This window comes from Eleutherodactylus coqui, chromosome 6, assembly GCF_035609145.1.
Source record: "Eleutherodactylus coqui strain aEleCoq1 chromosome 6, aEleCoq1.hap1, whole genome shotgun sequence".
NCBI lineage: Eukaryota > Metazoa > Chordata > Amphibia > Anura > Eleutherodactylidae > Eleutherodactylus > Eleutherodactylus coqui.
Window position 1 is genome coordinate 5,559,254 of NC_089842.1, and position 21,654 is coordinate 5,580,907.

The window sequence follows — 21,654 nt, forward strand, 5'->3', positions numbered from 1 at the left end:
ACGCAGTGTTCAGGCTTGGTCTGAGGAGTAGAACGTCTGCAAAATTCATTGGCCGCCCAAAGTCTGGTTCTCAATCCCATTGAGCATCTTTGGTAATGCCATATCCATCCATGCACCGATCATTCCCTGCATCACCTCTCTGAAGCTCTCCTCAAGGAATGGAGGCAAATGCCTTCACAAATCAATAGGATTTTGGTGATTAGTGGCTGAGGAGAGTTACTGCAGTCATTAAGGCAAAAGGAAGCCCAACACCAGACTAAGAAATTAGGAAAAAATCGATTTGTATCACCTTCTAGAGGTGTCCCAATATTTTTGTCAACATAGTGTACAGAACGGAGACTTTTTTGGTCTCTATTTTACAAAGTTTCTGTTCCTGTGTTGTTTTTAGCTGGTTAGAAGAGTGCAAAGGATGCCACGTGTCTGTCCAGCCAAAAAGACCGACAGCAACAGAAACCTTCTGAACCTTCCCGTACAACACTTTTTTGCACACTTCACTTACTAAACCTCCACTGCCATTGTCTTTACATACACTTGTATCTATTTGCATACTTCTCGTTTCTTTCATCTCCCTGCCCAGCATCCATTGGCTTCTTTTGAGATACTGAGAATCTGCCACCAGCTATTGGTGATATCTCACAAGTGTCATGTAGTATCAGGTGGAAGAGTATCCTGAATGCTGAACGACAGCATGTCACTGATCACACACGTCCCGTGGCGTTAGCTCTCCAGCTTGTAGCAGATCTCTCCAAAGCATTCAGTTTTATCAAGCTTCAGTTCATCTGTGCTCATACAGACGGAAGAATAAAGAACATTAGGCCTGTCCAGAGTGATAGATATGTAATATGCACAGGACATGGAGGCTTTCTTCACTACTTGATTCTATTTATCTATCTATCTATCTATCTATCTATCTATCTATCTATCTATCTATCTATCTATCTATCTATCTATCTATCTCCTATCTATCTATCTATCTCCTATCTATCTATCTATCTATCTATCTATCTATCTATCTATCTATCTATCTATCTGTCTATCTATCTATCTATCTATCTATCTCATATCTATTTATCTATCTATTATCTATCTATCTATCTATCTCATATCTATCTATCTATTTATCTATCTATATATCCCATATCTGTGTCATATCTATCTATGGCATATCTATCTATCTATCTATCTATCTATCTATCTATCTATCTATCTATCTATCTATCTATCTATCTCATATCTATCTATCTATGTCATATCTATATATCTATCTCATATCTATCTATCTCATATCTATCTATCTATGTCATATCTATCTATCTCCTATCTATCTATCTATCTATCTATCTATCTATCTATCTATCTATCTATCTATCTATCTATCTATCTATCTATCTCCTATCTATGTATCTGTCTGTTTGTCTGTCTGTCTTCTCAGTCGCCTCATGTGTATTTTCTCCATGTTTCTTTATTATCAGTAAATACATTGTCACAATCCAGTGTGCTGATGTTTGCATTGTTGACACATTGTAGCTTTTGGTGCAGTTAACAAAGAGCCAAGTTTTGTTTTTCCTAATTGCCGTTATTCTGAATGCATTTCCGCTTGACCTGAGTTTAAAAAGAATGTATCAGCTATAATATTTTTTTACTAATTAAAACTAAATAGTGATAAATATTCTCTTTCTAATTCATTGTTTTATTTCCTGATTCTAGATATATTACCTATTTTCTGTATATAAATATTGGTTCAGTCATTTTGCCTCAGCTGAAGAAATTTGCACCATAGGGACCTGTAGCCCAGGGATTGACTTCTACAGGAGATACGTGTGGGCATGCTTTGGGACTTGTGCAGAGAGAGGAGGAGGTGTACTATGACCCCCTGCTATTGTTAGTGGTGCCTCTTGTGTTATCTATATATAGGAGTTTCCTCTCAGTGTCATCCTGTCTGTGCAGGGAGGGGGGAAGGTGACCTATGACTATGGTGAATGGTGGATCCTGTGTTATCTATATATAGGTGTCACCTCTCAGTGTAACCCTGGCTCTGCAGGGAGGGGAGGAGGTGAGCTGTGACTATTGTGAATGGTGGCTCCTGTGTAATCTAAATATAGGTGTCTCCTCTCAGTGTAATCCTGTATGTGACGATAATGAGATGACATCTGTGAAATTTTCACTACAGAACAGGAAGTGTCAGACTATTATTAGGCTTAGGGGTCAGTGTGTCTGGAGGGGAGGAGGTGAGCTGTGACATCTCCTATTATGAATGGTGGGTCCTGTGTTATCTATATATAGGTGTCTCCTCTAAGTGTAATCCTGTCTGTACCGGGGGGGGGGGGGGGGGTGAGCTATGACTATTGTGAATGGTGGGTCCTGTATTCTCTATATATAGGTGTCAACTCTCAGTGTAATCCTGTCTGTACAGAGAGGGGAGGAGGTGAGCTGTGACTATTGTGAATGTGGCTCCTGTGTTATACATACATAGGCATTACCTCTCAGTGTAATCCTGTCTGTACAGGTAGGGGAGGAGGTGAGCTGTGACTATTGTGAATGGTGGGTCCTTTGTAATCTATATATAGGTGTGTCCTCTCAGTGTAATCCTGTATGTGACGATAATGAGATGACATCTGTGAAATTTTCTCTACAGAACAGGAAGTATCAGACTATTATTAGGTTTAGGGGTCAGTGTGCCTGGAGGGGAGGAAGTGAGCTGTGACATCACCTATAATGAATGGTGGGTCCTGTGTTATTTATAAATAGGTGTCTCCTCTCAGTGTAATCCTTTCTGTGCTGATAAGATGACGGCTGAGAAGTTTTCTCTACAGAACAGGAAGTGTAAGACTATTATTAGGCTTAGTGGTCAGTGTGCCTGGAGGGGAGGAGGTGAGCTGTGACATCACCTATTGTGAATGGTGGTCCTATGTTTTCTATATATAGGTGTCTCCTCTCAGTGTAATCATGTCTGTACAGGGAGGGGAGGAGGCGAGCTGTGACTATTGTGAATGGAGGCTCCTGTGTTCTCTACATGTAGGTGGCTCCTTTCAGTGTAATCCTGTCTGTACAGGGAGGGGAGGAGGGGAGCTGTGACTATGGTGAATGATGGATCCTGTGTTATCTATATATAGGTGTCTCCTCTCAGTGTAATCCTGTCTGTGCAGGGAGGGGAGGAGGTGAGCTGTGACATCACCTATTGTGAATGGTGGATCCTGTGTTATCTATATATAGGTGTCTCCTCTCAGTGTAATCATGTATGTACAGGGAGGGGAGGAGGTGAGCTGTGACTATTGTGAATGGAGGCTCCTGTGTTATCTATATATAGGTGTCTCCTTTCAGTGTAATCCTGTCTGTACAGGGAGGGGAGGAGGTGAGCTGTGACTATGGTGAATGATGGATCCTGTGTTATCTATATATAGGTGTCTCCTCTAAGTGTAATCCTGTCTGTGCAGGGAGGGGAGAGGGTGAGCTGTGACATCACCTATTGTGAATGGTGGATCCTGTGTTATCTATATATAGGTGTCTCCTCTCAGTGTAATCCTGTCTGTACAGGGAGGGGAGGAGGTGAGCTGTGACTATTGTGAATGGAGGCTCCTGTATTATCTATATATAGGTGTCTCCTCTCAGTGTAATCCTGCCTGTACAGGGAGGGGAGGAGGTAAGCTGTGACTATTGTGAAGGGTGGCTCCTGTGTTATCTATATATAGGTGTCTCCTCTAAGTGTAATACTGTCTGTGCAGGGAGGGGAGAGGGTGAGCTGTGACATCACTTATTGTGAATGGTGGATCCTGTGTTATCTATATATAGGTGTCTCCTCTCAGTGTAATCCTGTCTGTACAGGGAGGGGAGGAGGTGAGCTGTGACTATTGTGAATGGTGGATCCTGTGTTATCTATATGTAGGTATCGCCTCTCAGTGTAATCCTGTCTGTGCAGGGAAGGGAGGAGGTGAGCTATGACTATTGTGAATGGTGGATCCTGTGTTATCTATATATAGGTGTCTCCTCTCAGTGTAATCCTGTCTGTACAGGGAGGAGAGGAGGTGAGCTGTGACTATTGTGAATGGTGGCTCCTGTGTTATCTATATATAGGTGTCTCCTCTCAGTGTAATCCTGCCTGTACAGGGAGGTGGAGGAGGTGAGCTGTGACATCACCAATTGTGAATGGTGGGTCCTGTATTATCTATATATAGGTGTCTCCTCTCAGTCTAATCCTGCCTGTACAGGGAACGGAGGAGGTGAGCTATGACTATTGTGAATGGTGGATCCTGTGTTATCTATATATAGGTGTGTCCTCTCAGTGTAATCCTGCCTGTACAGGGAAGGGAGGAGGTGAGCTATGACTATTGTGAATGGTGGATCCTGTGTTATCTATATATAGGTGTGTCCACTCAGTGTAATCCTGCCTGTACAGGGAGGGGAGGAGGTGAGCTGTGACTATTGTGAATGGTGGGTCCTGTGTTATCTATATATATAGGTGTCTCCTCTCAGTGTAATCCTGTCTGTACAGGGAGGAGAGGAGGTGAGCTGTGACTATTGTGAATGGTGGCTCCTGTGTTATCTATATATATAGGTGTCTCCTCTCAGTGTGATCCTGCCTGTACAGGGAAGGGAGGAGGTGAGCTGTGACTATTGTGAATGGTGGGTCCTGTGTTATCTATATATAGGTGTCTCCTCTCAGTGTAATCCTGTCTGTGCAGGGAGGGGAGGAGGTGAGCTGTGACTATTGTGAATGGTGGCTCCTGTGTTATCTATATATATAGGTGTCTCCTCTCAGTGTGATCCTGCCTGTACAGGGAAGGGAGGAGGTGAGCTGTGACTATTGTGAATGGTGGGTCCTGTGTTATCTATATATAGGTGTCTCCTCTCAGTGTAATCCTGCCTGTGATGATAATGAGATGACAGCTGAGATGTTTTCTCTACAGAAGAGGAAGTGTCAGTCTATTAGGAAGCTCTCTAGTCCATTTTTCTTTATTATAGACCGTGACATAGAAAATAAAAAAAAATCACTTAGAAAAAATTCTAGAATTGTGTTTAACATAAAAACTTGATTTTAAGACCAGATCTTCCAAAACTGTTACCATATTTATTTAAAGGAAATCTGTTGCATTCAAACTTCAGTCCATTCTGCAGGCGGCATGCTACAGAGCAGGAGGAGCTGAGCAGACTGATATATAATCTTGTGGGATCAGATTCAGTAGAATGTGTCTGTTAGCATGCGACAGTTGCTGGTCCTCCCGGGGCAGCGGTGTGCGGGGTCCCAAGGTCCGGGTGCGTCCCCCTGGCTTGTTGTCTAGCTGCTGGGGGCGCCGGTGCCTGGGCAGTGTGGCGCTGGTGGCGTGTGGCGCCGTGTGCATCTGTGAGTGCAGCTGCCGTGCACGAGCTCCCTTTTATCATGTTTTGTTGGAAGTTGGCTGTCTACCTCTCTCCGCCCCTGGGTGGAGGCTTTTGTTTAAAGGTCGGGCAGAGACTTGCAATCACTGCCAGTTATTGGTTTCCCTCAGTGTGCTAGCTAGTCTGCCTCTGTTTGTCTCCTGCCTCTGTCATCTTGTCTGCTACACTTTGCTATTGTCCGCCAGGTTTTTCTATCTGCCTCAGTTCTGCTTAGCATTGTACGTGTTGGTTATTTCCATCTGCCTTTTCTGTCGTTATTCTATCCTTTGCATTCTGGTACGCCAGCGTCCCTTTTTCGGTCCCTAGTGAGAGTAGGGATTGTCGCCCAGTTGCCCGCCTGGGGTTTGCCAGGAGTGGAGGCAAGTAGGCAGGGACAGGGGTTGTGGGTGAGATCTAGGGCACCCGGGCTGGCGTATCAAGGGTAGTATACTGTAACAGTGTCATTGATTGATCCTAATTGCTGTTCATTCTTGGTTTAGGAGTCCAGTGGGTGGTGCTATTAGTGACTGGCAGCTATCTCTGTGTGTGAACATTGTCAGTCACTGAGTAGGACCGCCCACGAGACTTATAATGTAAGGAAGAGCAACATGTAGACTAGTCAATGATAAGTGAAACCTTTCCCACAAACGTATATAAAGCTTCTGAGCTCCTCCTGCTCTGTAGCAAATTCACTAAAGATTAAATTATATCAGTGAGTGGGGTGCGTCAGGTTCCCTTTAACCCCTTCCTGACCCACAGTGTGACTGTTAGTCCTGGCTGTGCAAATCCACATACATTTACATCCTATGGATGATGCGGGCTGAGAAGCTGAGCAAGTGCCATCCACAGCTGGAGTAAGCTATGACTGACAGCTGGCCTCTCGCTGTTAACCCCTGACATGCTGCAATTAATGCTGATGACAGCATGTAAAGTGTTCACAGAGGGAGGGCACCCCCTCTGTGATATCATTGGTGCTCCACTATGTAATGCCAACTGGATGCCAAACAGTCCAGGTCTGCCATGGCCCGTGATTGCTATGTGGAGTGATAATATATTGACAAGGTTCACGTTTACTACAAAGACGATGCAAAAAACAAGAGAGTGTTAAAAAAAAAAACACAAAACGTTTTTGTGTACTTTCTCCTCTTTGTTTAAATACATTTTTAAAGAAACTTAAAGACCCAGATGTTTAGTATCGTTACATTTGTAATGCCCCAAACAATAAACTAATTAAAAATAAATAAATAATAAAAGCCAAAATGTTTTTCTGTTCATTTGATTTAAAAAGCCGTATGTAACCCAGAAGGGCGCTAATAAAACTACAACTTGTTACTAAAAAAGCAAGCGCTCAGCGAGCTCCATCCACGGGAAGATGAAAACGTTATGGAGCAAAAATAAGAACTTCCAAAAAAGTGTTTCTATTGTGCAACCCCCCCCCCCCCCCCCCAAAAAAAAAAATAAAAAAATAAAATATATATATATATAATTTTGGTTTTGTCCTGAACTGATCTGTAGAAAATAAACAATGACAGAATTGATGTTTTTTTCTCGATGCGCTCCCAAATACATTACATGTATCCAAAGTACAGTACCAATAAAACCTCTGGCTCACGAAGCATAAAGCGAGCGCTCTCACGGCCGCGTCCACGGGAAAATGGCTTTCGAAAAATTAAGATGAAAAATTAAAAAAAGCTGTTGCATCCTTGGGTCCAAAATAAGCCGCGGCACTAAGTGGTTAAATAAGACCAGCGAAGCCAAGTTGCCGCAATACTTTCTTGAAGTGGATTTCTGAAGTCTAAAGTTCATCATGACTTTTTCGGAGGACGAGGGCCTCGGAGATCGCCTCATCACCATCTGAGCATCTATTAGCCCTGAGATCACAAGGCCTTATTCTGCGCAGTGCGGTGTAAATGGTCGCGGCCGCTAATAGAGGGAATATATCTAACAAAACCTTCAAGAGTGAAGATACAAACCGACCACAACGGCTCTCCTCTATACCTGTCATAATATGGCACAACCATCCGACACGCCATCCACCCTTCAGTAAGGATTAATGCGTGAACTGGCCTTACGCCATCCAGGTCGGCACCCACCAGCCGCCCGCTGGTCGCAGGCCAGTTTGACACAAGTGTATTACGGGTGCTTTCGTGTTCCTATATTACGGATGCCTGCTCCGCCCTGACGGCGGGGCTACTGACACAAACGTGGAGCATCGTAGGGATATTATTTGTATATGTTCATGTGAAAAAAGCGCGCCAAACTCATTTCACCGAGGGCCACATCAGCATTACGGTTGCCTTCGGAGGGCCACTTATAAGGGCTCATTCACACGGCGGATTTGCATTCTGTATTACAAGCCTATTCTTCACACGTATAAAATGCCCAGCTCCGTCCCCATTGACCTGCGTTGGGTATTCAGACATACGTTTTGTACATGTGTATCTTATCCATGTGTCATTGCGGTCCGCGTTACGGTTGGAAGTTGCACATTAAAGTCAATGGGAAGGCTTAACTATGCGGTGAATATACAAGATACTTGACTGCATATTTACGCATGAAGGCGGGTGAAATCTGTGACTGTGGGCCAAACAAAAGCATGAAAGTCCAAGTACTCAGAGAGGGCTTATTCACAGTGCGGTCGGGGCTACACGTGGCAGTACGGAGCGCGGCTGCGCCTGAACGAGGGAAGCTTCTTCTCACTCGCCGACAGTTCAAACTCCACGAAGTTCGAAAAAAAAATCTTGAAGACTGCGGCTGCCCGATCTTCCCGGCGCAGTCTAACTCCGTCCTATATCTTCACATGTAAATCGCAGCGGGGAAAAGAGGCGGTGAAAATAGAAGCGCTGAAACCCCACAGAGATCCGAGGTTCGTCCCATTATACGCTGTGATTATCACGACTGTACAAGGGAACAAAACCGCGGCCGTCTGAATCCGCCCGGAATAGGAATGTTTTCAGTCGGTGAAAATGCTGCATATTTCCTGGATCGGAGCTGCAGCCGCCCGTGTGAATGAGCCCTAAATACTCCTTAACCCCTCGGAGATTGTTTGTTTTTTCCAATTTCGTTTGCCCGCCTCCCTTTTAAAAAATCATAACTTTTATTTATCCATCGCCGTCGCTGTATGAAGCCTTGTTGTTTTTTGCGGGACGAGTTTTCGATGGGGCCATTTAATGTTCCATATAATATACTGAAAAAATGTAAAAAATTCTAAGTACAGAGAAATGAAAAAAAAACCAACATTCTGCCATTTTTTGGTCCGTCCTGTTTCTATGGTGCCCAAACTACAACGAAGGTGACCTGATAACGTTATTCTGGGGGTCGGTACGATTACTACAATACCAAACCTGTAGATTTTTCTTTTTGTTGTTTTACTTGTTTTGATTTTTTAAAATATTAAAGTTTTTTTAAATTATTTTCTGTCTCCATTTTCTGCGCACAATAACTTTTTATTTTACCATCGACACAGTTGTGCGGGGCTCATTTTGTGCGGTACGTCCTGCCGTTTCCATTGTTACCATTTTTGAATATATACGACTTTTTGATAGCTTTTATTACATTTTTGCTTGGAGACAGGGTGACCAAAAAAGGGCATTTTTTTTGTGTGTGTGTGTGGGGGGGGGGGGGGGCGAAGTTCACTATGCACGGTAAACAATGCGCTACTTTGATAGATTGGACTTTTACGGACGCAGCGATACCAAATATGTATTTTTGCTTTATTATTTACATAATTTTTATTGGGTTTTAAATAAACAAACAAAAAAAAATACCAGAAAGTTGACATATTTGTTGGGTTAGAATACAATTACCGTGACATCGATATTTTAACCATCCAATGCGTTGCTGAATAGTCCCTAATAGACCTTTTTACCATAAAGTAAAAGGAGGTTTTGAACTTTTATTACTTTTTTAAAAAATAATTAGTAAAACTTTATTGTTTTTATTTGTACATTTTCTTTTAGGCCCCAGGAGGGACCACAACTAGCGATACTTTGATCGCTCCTGCAGTATGATGTATTGCAATAGCAATCCATCATACTGCATTCTGACAGGCAGTCTATCAAGCCACCCCATGGGGATTTAATGCATGGTGCACACTGTTAGATGGGAGACGAAAGTCATGGCTGTGTGTGTGTAAGCCACCGAGAGCTCAGCAATATTAGGTTATAGAACAGATGGCCCTCCGATTACTAATAGGAGACATAGAAGGGGTCCTCATTGTTAAGGCAACAAAGGGGAGCTCTTATTACCATTTTGGGGCTCAGCAGGGGTGCTATTACTAATTGGGGCCACAGTGAGGGATTTGTTACTAAATGGGGCCACAGAATGAGTCCTATAACTAATTGCAGCAACAGAGAGGTTGAAATACATATGTATGGCCACAGAGGATGCACTATTACTTAGTGGGGCTACAGTGGAGATCCTGTTACTAAATGGAGCTATAGCAGGAGTTCTATTACTAATTGGGGCCACAGTAGGGATCCTATAACTAATTGGACCCACAGAGAGGTGCTAGTACTTATGTGGGGTCACAGTGGGTGCACTATTAATTGGTGGGGCCATAGTAGACACATCTTTACAAAGTAGAGCCACAGCCCAGACACTATTATTTAGTAGGGCCCCAGTGGTGGGTCCTATTACTGATTGGGATCACAGAGAGGTATTACTACTTCATGTGACCTTAGCAGAGCACATTGTTACTATAGGGGAGCACTGAGAAGTTCATTAGGGGTTGCGTTGGCAAGCTGGGAAGAGTGTGCAAAAGCGAGTCATGGCTGAAAGAAATCTAGGTGGACCTAGGGAGAAAAAAAACAAATACCGGTACGGATGACTCCAAAAAGAAATGACATCACCTGTAATCACAAGAGGTAACTGCATTGCAATCGGGAGAGGAGGCATACTGTATAGCTCTGGGTTTTGGTTCTGTATTTATGTATTGAATTTGGTTCAGAGCTACATTTATTATATCAGTTTGGTTCTTGTGCTCATTTAAGTCATGAGCTTGGTTCTACTACTATATTTATGTGCTGAGCTTAGTTCTGGTGCTGTGTGTATGTTATCAGTATTGTTCTGGTAATGTATGTCATGGCCCTAATAGTAATACCCTTAATGGCTCCTGTAGTTATGGTCACCCTGTTAGGGTCCACTGTAGTAATAGTGACACCCCCTCAGAGTGGTCTCAGTAGTAAAACTGAACTCCTTAGTGGCTACAGTAGTAATAATAACCCCCATGGTGGCTTCAGTAGTAATAGTGTCTGCAATAAAAATAGTGTCCTCCATAGTAGCCCTAGTAATAATAGTGACCCCCCACAGTAGTCCCAGTAGTAATAGTGACCCCTCACAGTAGCCCCAGTAGTAATAGTGACCCCCCACAGTAGCTCCTGTAGTAATAGTGACCCCCCACAGTAGCTCCAGTAGTAATAGTGACCCCCCCACAGTAGCCCCAGTAGTAATAGTGACCCAGCCCATTGGCCTCTGACTCCACAACAACCCAACAGGCAGACTACTCACCCAGTATGCAGCTCGAGTCCAGCAGCAGCAGAAACTGCTGAGTCTGTCACTGCTGCTGACCTCTCTTCCCACCTCTAGCTGTTTTGTGGCAGACCGCTCAGTACATTGTGCCGCGGCCGGGTTCACACTGCATACTGAGTCCTATTGAAGTAAATGGGTCTGCAGTACCACCCCAGGCCACTGCGCAACGTAAGATGCTGACTGCTTCCTGCAATGGAACTGCTAGAAGTGGGACAACCCCTTTAACCCCTTTGACCCCTTTTCAGGCTTTGGTTTTTTCATCCTCACCTTTCCAGAGCCATTACTTTTTAATTTCCCCACCAACATCTGAAGGCTGTTTCTGCAGGACAAGTTGTATTTATTAATTGCACCGTTTAACCGTTCAAGTATTTATTAATTTACTTACTTATTTTCCTATTTAATTTTCACTGAAATTTGTGGTAAAATTATGATTTTTTGTAGCAAACTACTGTGTTACCTTATTCTTCCACTTTTTCCCTCTCACGCTGCCAGATCCGCGTGACTGCAGTAGATTAAGCATCAAATCTAACAGGAAGAGCCGCTGAGAAAGGTGAGGAGAGCGTGCGGGAAGGAGAAGAAGCCATTTCTTTCTGTAAGGATCTGCTAGAATGCTAAAATGCCCGCTGTGTGTTACCGGGCAGCAACAAGGGGAAGAAGAAGAGGTCAATGCCACAAGGCAAAGACGGAAGATGCAGAACAAGAAGATACGGCTCAGTCAGTTCTCATTCTTTTCTACATACTGTAGATGTATTTTACATTTCATCAGTATTTCTCAGTGATCTCTAATATTGACATTTTTGCTACAGTTTAACTTTTTTCAAGCTAGCATTGACATCTCTGCTCTAACCCCTTAAAGGGATTTTCTGGTAATAACAAGTTATCTCCAAGCAATTGCATTGGTGATAACTGCTAGATGTATAGGTGACTCTCATCAACCATCAGGACTGAGATCCAATGTTTCCCCATTTCCCATATGAATGGAGGAGTGATTAGCATTCACATGACATCGCTATGGGACAAACAAAGATAGCCAAGTCCAGCACTCAGCACTCCATTAGTCCCATAGACTTTGAATGGAATGGCAATGCACATACGCAACCACGACTCTATTCAAATGGAAGACCTCCAACCTAGCAGTTCCAGCGGTCGGACCCCCACCAACATAGCAGTTATCAACAATTCTGTTTGTCCATGGCCAGATCATCCCCTTTCGAATGAATGAAGTTGAGCTGTAATGTCAAACACAGCCCATGGACAGATATGGGGTCTTCGTGGAATGTCTGCAAAACACAGAATCTGATGGAGCATGGCTCAGTATTTTGTTTCATTTTCATAGAATCCTAGAATGGTAGAGTTGGCAGGGACCTCCATGGTCATCGGGTCCTTGAGGGTCATTGGGACCTCAAGGGTCATCGGGTCCAACCCCCTGCTCAGTGCAGGATTTTGTATGAGATTAAGGGTGGTTTCAGACAAGCGTGTTTGCAAACGTTTTCTTATATGCATTGCACAGAGAACAGAACCCATTATTTTCAATGGGTTAATTCACAGTTTCGCATTTGCAAAAAAAAAAAAAGCAACATGCTCTATTTTTGGGCGCAATAGCACACCTAAGGCATGGGGTGCGCCTTGAAATTGCTCAATGGTCTGCACAATTGCACGAGGAAATCAATAACAATGAGTGCTAATTAGGCTGCAGAGTAGAGATGAGCGAGCACCAAAATGCTCGGGTGCTCGTTGCTCGAGTCGAACTTTCCGCGATGCTTGAGGGTTCGTTTCAAGTAACAAACCCCATTGAAGTCAATGGGCGACTCAAGCATTTTTGTATATCACCCATGCTCCGCTAAGGTTTCCATTTGTGAAAATCTGCAAAACCCAAGAAAGTGATGGAAACGACACAGAAACAGATAGGGCAGGCGAGGGGCAACATGCTGGGCTGTATTTCAGGTTCCCAGGTCCCACTATTAAGCCACAATAGCGGCAAGAGTGGGCCCCCCCCCTAACAATTTTTACTTCGGACAAACCCTCATTAGTAAGGCACACCTTAGCTAAGCACCACACTACCTCCAACTAAGCAGAAGCACTGTGTTACCATGCAGCGCGGCGTCCCACGGTCAGCGCACACCGCTCCGGCGTCGGCTCCGGTGTCCTAGAGCTGTGACATCTGGGCTCTCCCGGCGACGTGGGGCGGCCGGTGTGCGGCGGCGTAGGCCGGTCCGCTCGTAGGGCGCCGCCCACATCCCTTCCTCTCTCTTGTGCTTGAGTGGGGGAGTTGGCTCCTCCCACTCTCTGCCCCTGGGCGGAGTCTTTCATTTATAAGGCTATTGGTTCTGTTAGCCTCTAGTCAGTTCTGTCTGCAGCCTGTCTCAGTCAGTACTAGTTGCTAGTCAGCCTCCTTCTAGTTTGCCTTTAGCTCAGTCTGTTCCTGTTTGGCCATTCCATCTGCCTTTTCTGTCGGCACTCTGTCCCCCGTTAGTTAGTGGTATCCTTGTAGTCGCCAGGTCCCTAGCCAGGATAGGGACCGCCGTCCAGTTGTCCGCCTGGGGTTAGCCAGGGTCGAGGCAAGTAGGCAGGGACAGTGGGGTGCGGGAAGTTCAGGGCACCCCACCTGGCGCTCGGGGGGTCAGAGTGCCGTAACACACTGCCTGCGGGACACACCCCTGCCTCTTCTCCTGGGTTACATGCTGCCCAACCCCCCCGCACAACCCTGCTTCCGCAGTGCACACAAATGTGTGCCTGCTCAGCCTTCAGCTGCCCTCATGCCACACGCTGGCCTCATAGCCACACCACCCTCATGTCTATTTAGAAGTGTGTCTGCGATCAGGAGGAACCAGAGGCACACACTGCAGAGGTTTGGCAGGGCCAGGCAGCGACCCTCTTTAAAAGGGGCGGGGCGATAGCCCACAATGCTGTACAGAAGCAATGAGAAATCCAATCCTGTGCCACCTCCATCAGGAGCTGCAAACGTGGGCATAGCAATGGGGAATCCATGTGCCACACAGTATTTATTCTGTCAAGGTGTCGCATAGCTCAATTGACACTGCAAGGGGAAAGCCGTCTGCGCTCTGCCCCCTACCCAAGTCAGTCAGTGTCTTTGTGCCAGACAGGTCAAATACCGCAATGGGAACTAAGTGTGCACCAACAGCATAGGTGGGTCCTAGGAAACCCAAGACATGAACAAAAAATAAGTCTGAGCGGCCAAACATGGCAGACTTGCACTGCGCCCACAACATAGGCCTCGGCCCACAGCTTCAGCAATCCTAGGCAGGAAGCGGACTTTCACTGCACCCAGGACATAGGCCTCTGCACAAACCCTCAGCAATCGCGTGCCTACAGCGGACTCCAATGCTAGCGTAGCTGTGCACGTCTCATTAGCGCTGTATTGCTCCTGTAGTTTGTCCCAATGCAGTGCCCCGAATAGTAGAGCTAATGTCAGATTAAATACAGGTGGGCTTCGGCCCACACTGCATGCCCCAGTCAGACCGGGGTTTTTTATAAGTATACACAGGCAGGTACAACTCCATATGTGAATTGCGTGTGCACCCACAGCATGGGTGGCTCCCTGGAACCCACCGGCGGTACATAAATAAATCCCATTGCAGTCCCCCGGATAGCTGAGGTAAAGTCAGATAAAATACAGGTGGGCTTTGGCCCACACTGCATGCACCAGTCAGACTGGGGTAACATTTCAGTTCCAGCAGTGCATACAGACCCCAGTAACACTTCATTTACAGCAGTATTGACAGACCCCAGTAACATTTCAGTTCCAGCAGTGCATACAGACCCCAGTAAGATTTCATTTACAGCAGTATTGACAGACCCCAGTAACATTTCAGTTCCAGCAGTGCATACAGACTCCATTAACATTTCAGTAGTATCAGTAGGGACAGGCCCCAGTAACATTTCAGTTCCAGCAGTGCAGAGAGACCCCAGTAACATTTCATTTACAGCAGTATTGACAGACCCCAGTAACATTTCAGTTCCAGCAGTGCATACAGACCCCGGTAACATTTCAGTAGTATCAGTAGGGACAGGCCCCAGTAACATTTCAGTTCCAGAATTGCAGACAGACCACAGTAACATTTCAGTAGTAGTAACAGTATAGACACACCCCTTTAACATTTCTGTTGCAGCAGTGTAGGCTGACCCCAGTAACATTTCAGTAGTATCATTAGGGACAGGCCCCAGTAACATTTCAGTAGCAACAGTATAGACAGACCCCAGTAACATTTCATTTACAGCAGTATAGACAGACCCCAGTTACATTTCATTTACAGCAGTATTGACAGACCCCAGTAACATTTCAGTTCCAGCAGTGCATACAGACCCCAGTAACATTTCAGTAGTATCAGTAGGACAGGCCTCAGTAACATTTCAGTTCCAGCAGTGCAGACAGACCGCCGTAATATTTCAGTAGTAGTAACATTATAGACACACCCCTTTAACATTTCCGTTGCAGCAGTGTAGGCTGACCCCAGTAACATTTCATTTGCAGCAGTATTGACAGAGTTCAGTAACTTTTCTGTTGTAGTAACAGGATAGACAGACCGCAGTAATATTTACGTAGAAGCAGTATGGGCAAAGCAGCAGATTCACATTTCCCATGCAGCAGTATAGGGAGAGCACAGTATTTGCTACATTTCAGTAGTAGCAGTATAGTCAGACCCCAGTAACATTTACGTAGAAGCAGTATGGGCAAAGCAGCAGATTCACATTTCCCTTGCAGCAGTGTAGGGAGAGTACAGCATTTGTAACATTTCAGTAGTAGCAGTATAGACAGGCCCCAGTAACATTTACGTTGAAGCAGTATTGGCACAGCCCAGTATTAGTTACATTTCAGTTATAGCAGTATAGACATGCCTCCGTAATATCTCTGTTGAAGCAGTATGGGCAGAGCCCAGTATTAGTAAAATTACAGTAGTAACAGTATACAGAAACCAAGGTAACATTTCAGGAGCAAAAGTATCGGCAGACCGAAGTTACATTTCTGTTGCAGAAGTATAGTCAGACCCCTCTAGCATTACTGTGGCAGAAGTATAGGTAGGCAGAACAGAGTTACATTTCTGTAGCAAAGGTGTAGGCCAACCCCAGACACAGTAGTGTAGCATGAGTGCAGGCGAAGCCCATAAAAATTGCTTGGATTACATTCTAGGCGAGGGCCCGAAAAATTGGTGTACCGACAGTACAAATGTACCCCAGACAAATTGCCCATGCCCAACCCAGAGGGCAGGTGAAACCCATTAATCGCTTAGCTTACTGTGGCTTAATATCTAACTAGGACTGGAGGTAGCCCAGTCAAAATAAAAATTGCTTCAGGTGGAAGTTTGAATGCTTTAATGAGAATTGAAACGTATAAATATTGTTTAGAAAAGTTATATGAGCCTTTTGGGCCACAGAAAAATTGACCGTTCGGGGTGATTACGTGAGGTTTCAGGAGGAGGAGCAGGAGGAGGAGGACGAATATCATACAGATTGACAAAGGTCTTTAGGTACCGATGCTGTCTGCTCGTGGAGAAGAGAAGTCTGGGGAAATCCAGGCTTTGTTCATCTTGATGAGTGTAAGCCTGTCAGCACTGTCAGTTGACAGGCGGGTACGCTTGTCCGTGATGATTCCCCCAGCTGCACTAAACACCCTCTCTGACAAGACGCTAGCCGCAGGGCAAGCCAGCACCTCCAGGGCATACAGCGCGAGTTCGGGCCACGTGTCCAGCTTTGACACCCAGTAGTTGTACGGAGCAGAGGCGTCACGGAGGATGGTGGTACGATCGGCTACGTACTCCCTCACAATCTTTTTACAGTGGCAGCGTCCGTGTTGGGCTTGCGGAAATGTGCGCTGACCCGGCGCACCTTGCTGAGGAGGTCTGACAAGTGTGGGTAGCCTTTCAGAAACCGCTGAACCACCAAATTAAAGACATGGGCCAGGCATGGCACGTGCGTGAGGCTGCCGAGCTGCAGAGCCGCCACCAGGTTATGGCCGTTGTCACACACGACCATGCCCGGTTGGAGGCTCAGTGGCGAAAGCCAGCGGTCGGTCTGCTCTGTCAGACCGTGCAACAGTTCGTGGGCCGTGTGCCTCTTCTTTCCTAAGCTGAGTAGTTTCAGCACGGCCTGCTGACGCTTGCCCACCGCTGTGCTGTCGCGCCGCGCGACACCGACTGCCGGCGACGTACTGCTGCTGACACGTCTTGATTGCGAGGTCGAGGTTGCGCTGGAGGAGGAGGAGGAGGAGGAGGAAGGTTTACTAGAGGTGGAATACACCGCCGCAGATACCAGCACCGATCTGGGGCCCGCAATTCTGGGGGTGGGTAGGACATGAGCGGTCCCAGGCTCTGACTCGGTCCCAGCCTCCACTAAATTCACCCAATGTGCCGTCAGGGAGATATAGTGGCTCTGCCCACCTGTGCTTGTCCACGTGTCCGTTGTTAAGTGGACCTTGCCAGTAACTGAGTTGGTGAGGGCGCGTAACATGAAAAATAGTGGCGACTGGGGACAGAGTAGCGCGGGGCCGCCGCCATCATGTTTTTGAAAGCCTCCGTTTCCACAAGCCTGTAGGGGAGCATCTCCAGGCTGATCAATTTGGCTATGTGGACATTTAAAGCTTGAGCGTGCGGGTGCGTGGCGGCGTATTTGCGCTTTCGCTCCAACGATTCTCTTAGCAACAGCTGGACGCTGCGTTGAGAGACATTGCTGAATGGGGCCGAGGACAGCGGAGGTGAGGGTGTGGGTCCAGGCCAGGAGACGCTCGTGCCTGTGTCGTGAGAGGTGGGTTGGATCTCAGTGGCAGCTTGGGGCCCAGGGGGAGAGGCAGTGGCGCAAGCCGGAGGCAGTGAACGGCCTTTGTCCCACCTTGTGGGGTGCTTGGCCATCATATGCCTGTGCATGCTGGTGGTGGTGGCTTCCTGGCTGATCTTGGCGCGACAAACCTTGCACACCACTGTTCACTGGTCCTCCGCGGTCTCAGTGAAAGACTGCCACACCTTAGAGCACCTTGGCCTCTGCACGGTGGCTTGGTGCGAGGGGGTGCTTTGGGAAACAGCTGGTGGATTATTCGCTCTGGCCCTGCCTCTACCCCTGGCCACCCGAATGCCTCTTCCAACCTGTCCTGCGGCTGCAATTGCCTCCCGCTCTGAAGACCTGTCCTCAGTTGGCTTATCACACCAGGTGGGGTCAGTCACCTCATCGTCCAGCGGCTCTTCCTCCGAATCCTCTGTGCGCTCCTCCCTCGGACTTACTGCCCTTACTACTACCTCACTGATAGACAACTGTGTCTCATCATCATCATCCTCCTCACCCACTGAAAGGTCTTGAGACAGTTGCCGGAAGTCCCCAGCCTCATCCCCCGGACCCCGGGAACTTTCCAAAGGTTGGGCATCGGTCACGACAAACTCCTCCGGTGGGAGAGGAACCATTGCTGCCCATTCTGGGCAGGGGCCCGAGAACAGTTCCTGGGAGTCTGCCTGCTCCTCAGAATGTGTCATTTTCATGGAGTGAGGAGACTGGGAGGAAGGAAGAGTAGCAGCCAGAGGATTCAGAGTTGCAGCAGTGGACGGCGTAGAAGACTGGGTGGTCGATAGATTGCTGGATGCACTTTCTGCCATCCACGACAGAACCTGCTCACACTGCTCGTTTCTTATTAAAGGTCTACGACTGGGACCCAAAAATTGTGATATGAAGCTGGGGACCGCAGAAACTGTCCTCTCTCCTACTCTCGCAGCAGCCGGCTGTGATTCGCATGGACCAGGAACTCAGCCTATACCCACACCCTCACTTGGAACTCCACATCCTCGCCAGCGTCCACGTCCTCTACCCCTACACCTACCCCTACCCTTCAGCATGGTGGATTAAGAATCGAGCAGACACTGAGCGGTGTGAAATTTTTTTTGAATTATTGCCGGGCAGTTGATGCCTGCCAACGGTTATACAACGCAAAAAGAAGCCTGAGATAAATTATAAGGAAGGATGCAAGCAGGACTAGCTGTGCACTATGCAGTTGAGATTCACCTCAAGTCCCACAGGCCACGCAGTAATGTGCACTGGGTTACAAGCAGCCGTAAAAAATGATTCCTTTTTTAAAATTAGTTTTTTTCCAATGCAATGCAGGCAATGGAGCATCTATTGGACTCTCCCTCTATGGCTGTCTGGCACCGTATACTGCGCCGGCAGCTGACTGGTAACACAGAGTGGAGAAAAATGTTAGTGCTTTTTAAACGTGCACTTGGAGGCAGAGAGCGCTTACGTTACACTAACTGCCCTCAGCAAAAATTGACACTGAAGGCTGAACTCAGGCCTTGCAGTGCAATGCTGAGGTACTACAACTCCCAGCAACCACGGAGTTAAATGCACAGGTAGACAGGATTCCACACTACCACTGTCCCTGCCTCACCAATACTTCCCCTATACTACGTAGTACAGACTGCAGCCTGAGAACGCTATAGCTGTAATGGGGCTGCACGCCCGATATACCAAAAAAAAAGCACAACTGCTCCCAGCAGCCACAACAGTAGTGCACTAGGTGAGCTGTGGCCCTAAGAAGGGCCGTTGTGGTTCTTGTAGACGCTAACACTCTCCCTATAATATAATCAGCAGCAGCAGCACTGTCCCTAATCTCTGCCAGGGTGTGTCTGTGGCGAGCCGTGGGCGGCGCCACTTTATATACTCGACGGTCACTTGATCTCGCCAGCCACTCACTGCACGGGGGTGGGATAGGGCTGGAACGTCACAGGAGGAAGTTGTAATGCCTTCCCTGTGTTTCTATTGGCCAGAAAATGGCGCAAATTTTTCAGGGAAGGAAATGTAATTGACTCGAACACCGCGTGGTGCTCGTCTCGAGTAACGAGCATCTCGAACACCCTAATACTCGAACGAGCATCAAGCTCGGACGAGTACGCTCGCTCATCTCTACTGCAGAGGTTTTTTTTAATCACGGCCCAGGCGGGTCTCTGATGTGAACAATCCTCAGCAGTGCGGAGAGTATAGTAAAATACGCTAAAACACGCATGATCGCGCGATCTTAAAAGCACAGAATGCTGCAGTACCGTGAACGTCTTTGCACTTAGGCTTGTCTGAAGCCACCCTAAAGGTATATAAAGGTACAGTTCCCGAGGTTGTGCAGAACTTTGTGCAGAATATGTGTGCATGAACTCCTAGAGCACGGGCGGAATAATGGGATTTGGAATAAAGTTTCATATATGTTATTCACTAAATCCAGGGTCCCATGCAGTAAGAGATGGAGCTGATCTTGTAGTAAACAAGAACACATTTTACTTGGCAGCTTAACTAGCGGTACGGTCACTTTTAGGCTGGGTTTTCACAAGGCGGATTCTCAGCGGAAATCTCGCGGTTTGGCCGCAGCGAAAAAATGCGAGATTTCCGCCGGGAGAACTGCTGCTGCAAAACTCGTGGCGGCTTTGAAGCGGCCCGGCCGCTCGCTCTTCCGTAGAGGAGAGCGCGGCCGCAGCGGGAAAAAAAATGGACATGCTGCGGTCGGCAAATCCGCGCCGCAGCGTCGGCTACTGCCGGCTTAGCTGCAGCGGATTTGCCATCCCGTGTGGTGAGATTTCTGAGAAATCTCGTACACATGGCTGGCTATTTCCGGGATTAGCAGCCGCATGCGAATTTGCCGCTGCGGAATTTCCGCGGCAGATCCGCCCTGTGTGAACGCAGCCTTACTCAGCACACACTTACGGAACGTTGCAATGCAGTTTCAGATACCTTGGCAACGCTGACTTTACTACTCAGCAACGCTGTATGGGCTTGCAGGCCCTTGTGGAATCAGGTGCGGTCTCTATATCTACCCGGACAATTCTGTATAAGTACCGTCTCACTATCTGTTACGTGTTCTCTTTGTACATATTCACCAGCTCTTTGACAGCTCATAGTCTCTTTGCATCAATTAAGCAGACCAGGCATAGCTCCCTGGACACTCCACACATCTCTCAATGGTATTCAGCATTATTAGTAGAAGGTCCTTTCTTGCACTTGGCAATCCAGCAGATCAACGACTGGAGCCGCATCCGTTCCACGGTCCAACCGTCTAAGTACGTAAGTTCTTATCCGTAGGCTCCAGGGATTCGTTAGCAGCTCACTCCACAGTCTGCACCCCACCTCTCAGCAATGTCTGAGAAAAAACACTGTAGAAACCCAATAGTGGATACTTTTCATCTGTAGGTAACACCAAACTTTTGTGGCAGGAGCCACTGCATTCACCCCCAGCTCTCTGAAGAAGAGGTCACGGGCCTTGAAACGCATTAGTGCTGGATACTAAGAAGATTCAACTTTTGAAGGTATGAAGTTTTGATTAGAACAAGTAAAGTCCTGCCTAGTCTCGTGCTTCTGCTTTGCACACCTTCACAACCTCTCAGCAGAGACATGGAATTCTTTTTGGTTTAAGACTCAAGCAACACTCAACCTTGTACTTATCGCTCGCTCCTGTTTGTGGACTTGACCACTGTGGCAAAAATAACAACACACCCACCTTTTCTGCCTAAACATTCACTACCCTGCGGGGCAAGACATGTGCTACCATTCTGTCAGGGAAATTCTGCGTATAGCACCAATCAGGCCCACCCCAATGCCCCGTCGCCGGCGGTAAAGAAAAAACACCACACACGAAGGTCTGGTATAGTTCCTCACACGGGGAGTAACTGCGTACTTTATTACAGATTACATGGGGCTTTATACCCCTTATCATGTCATTAGAAGTGTGTCTTATTGGCTCAAATCCACCATATACCCATTTATGTGATGTCCGCAGTCCCGTCTGAGGCAGTGTTAGTC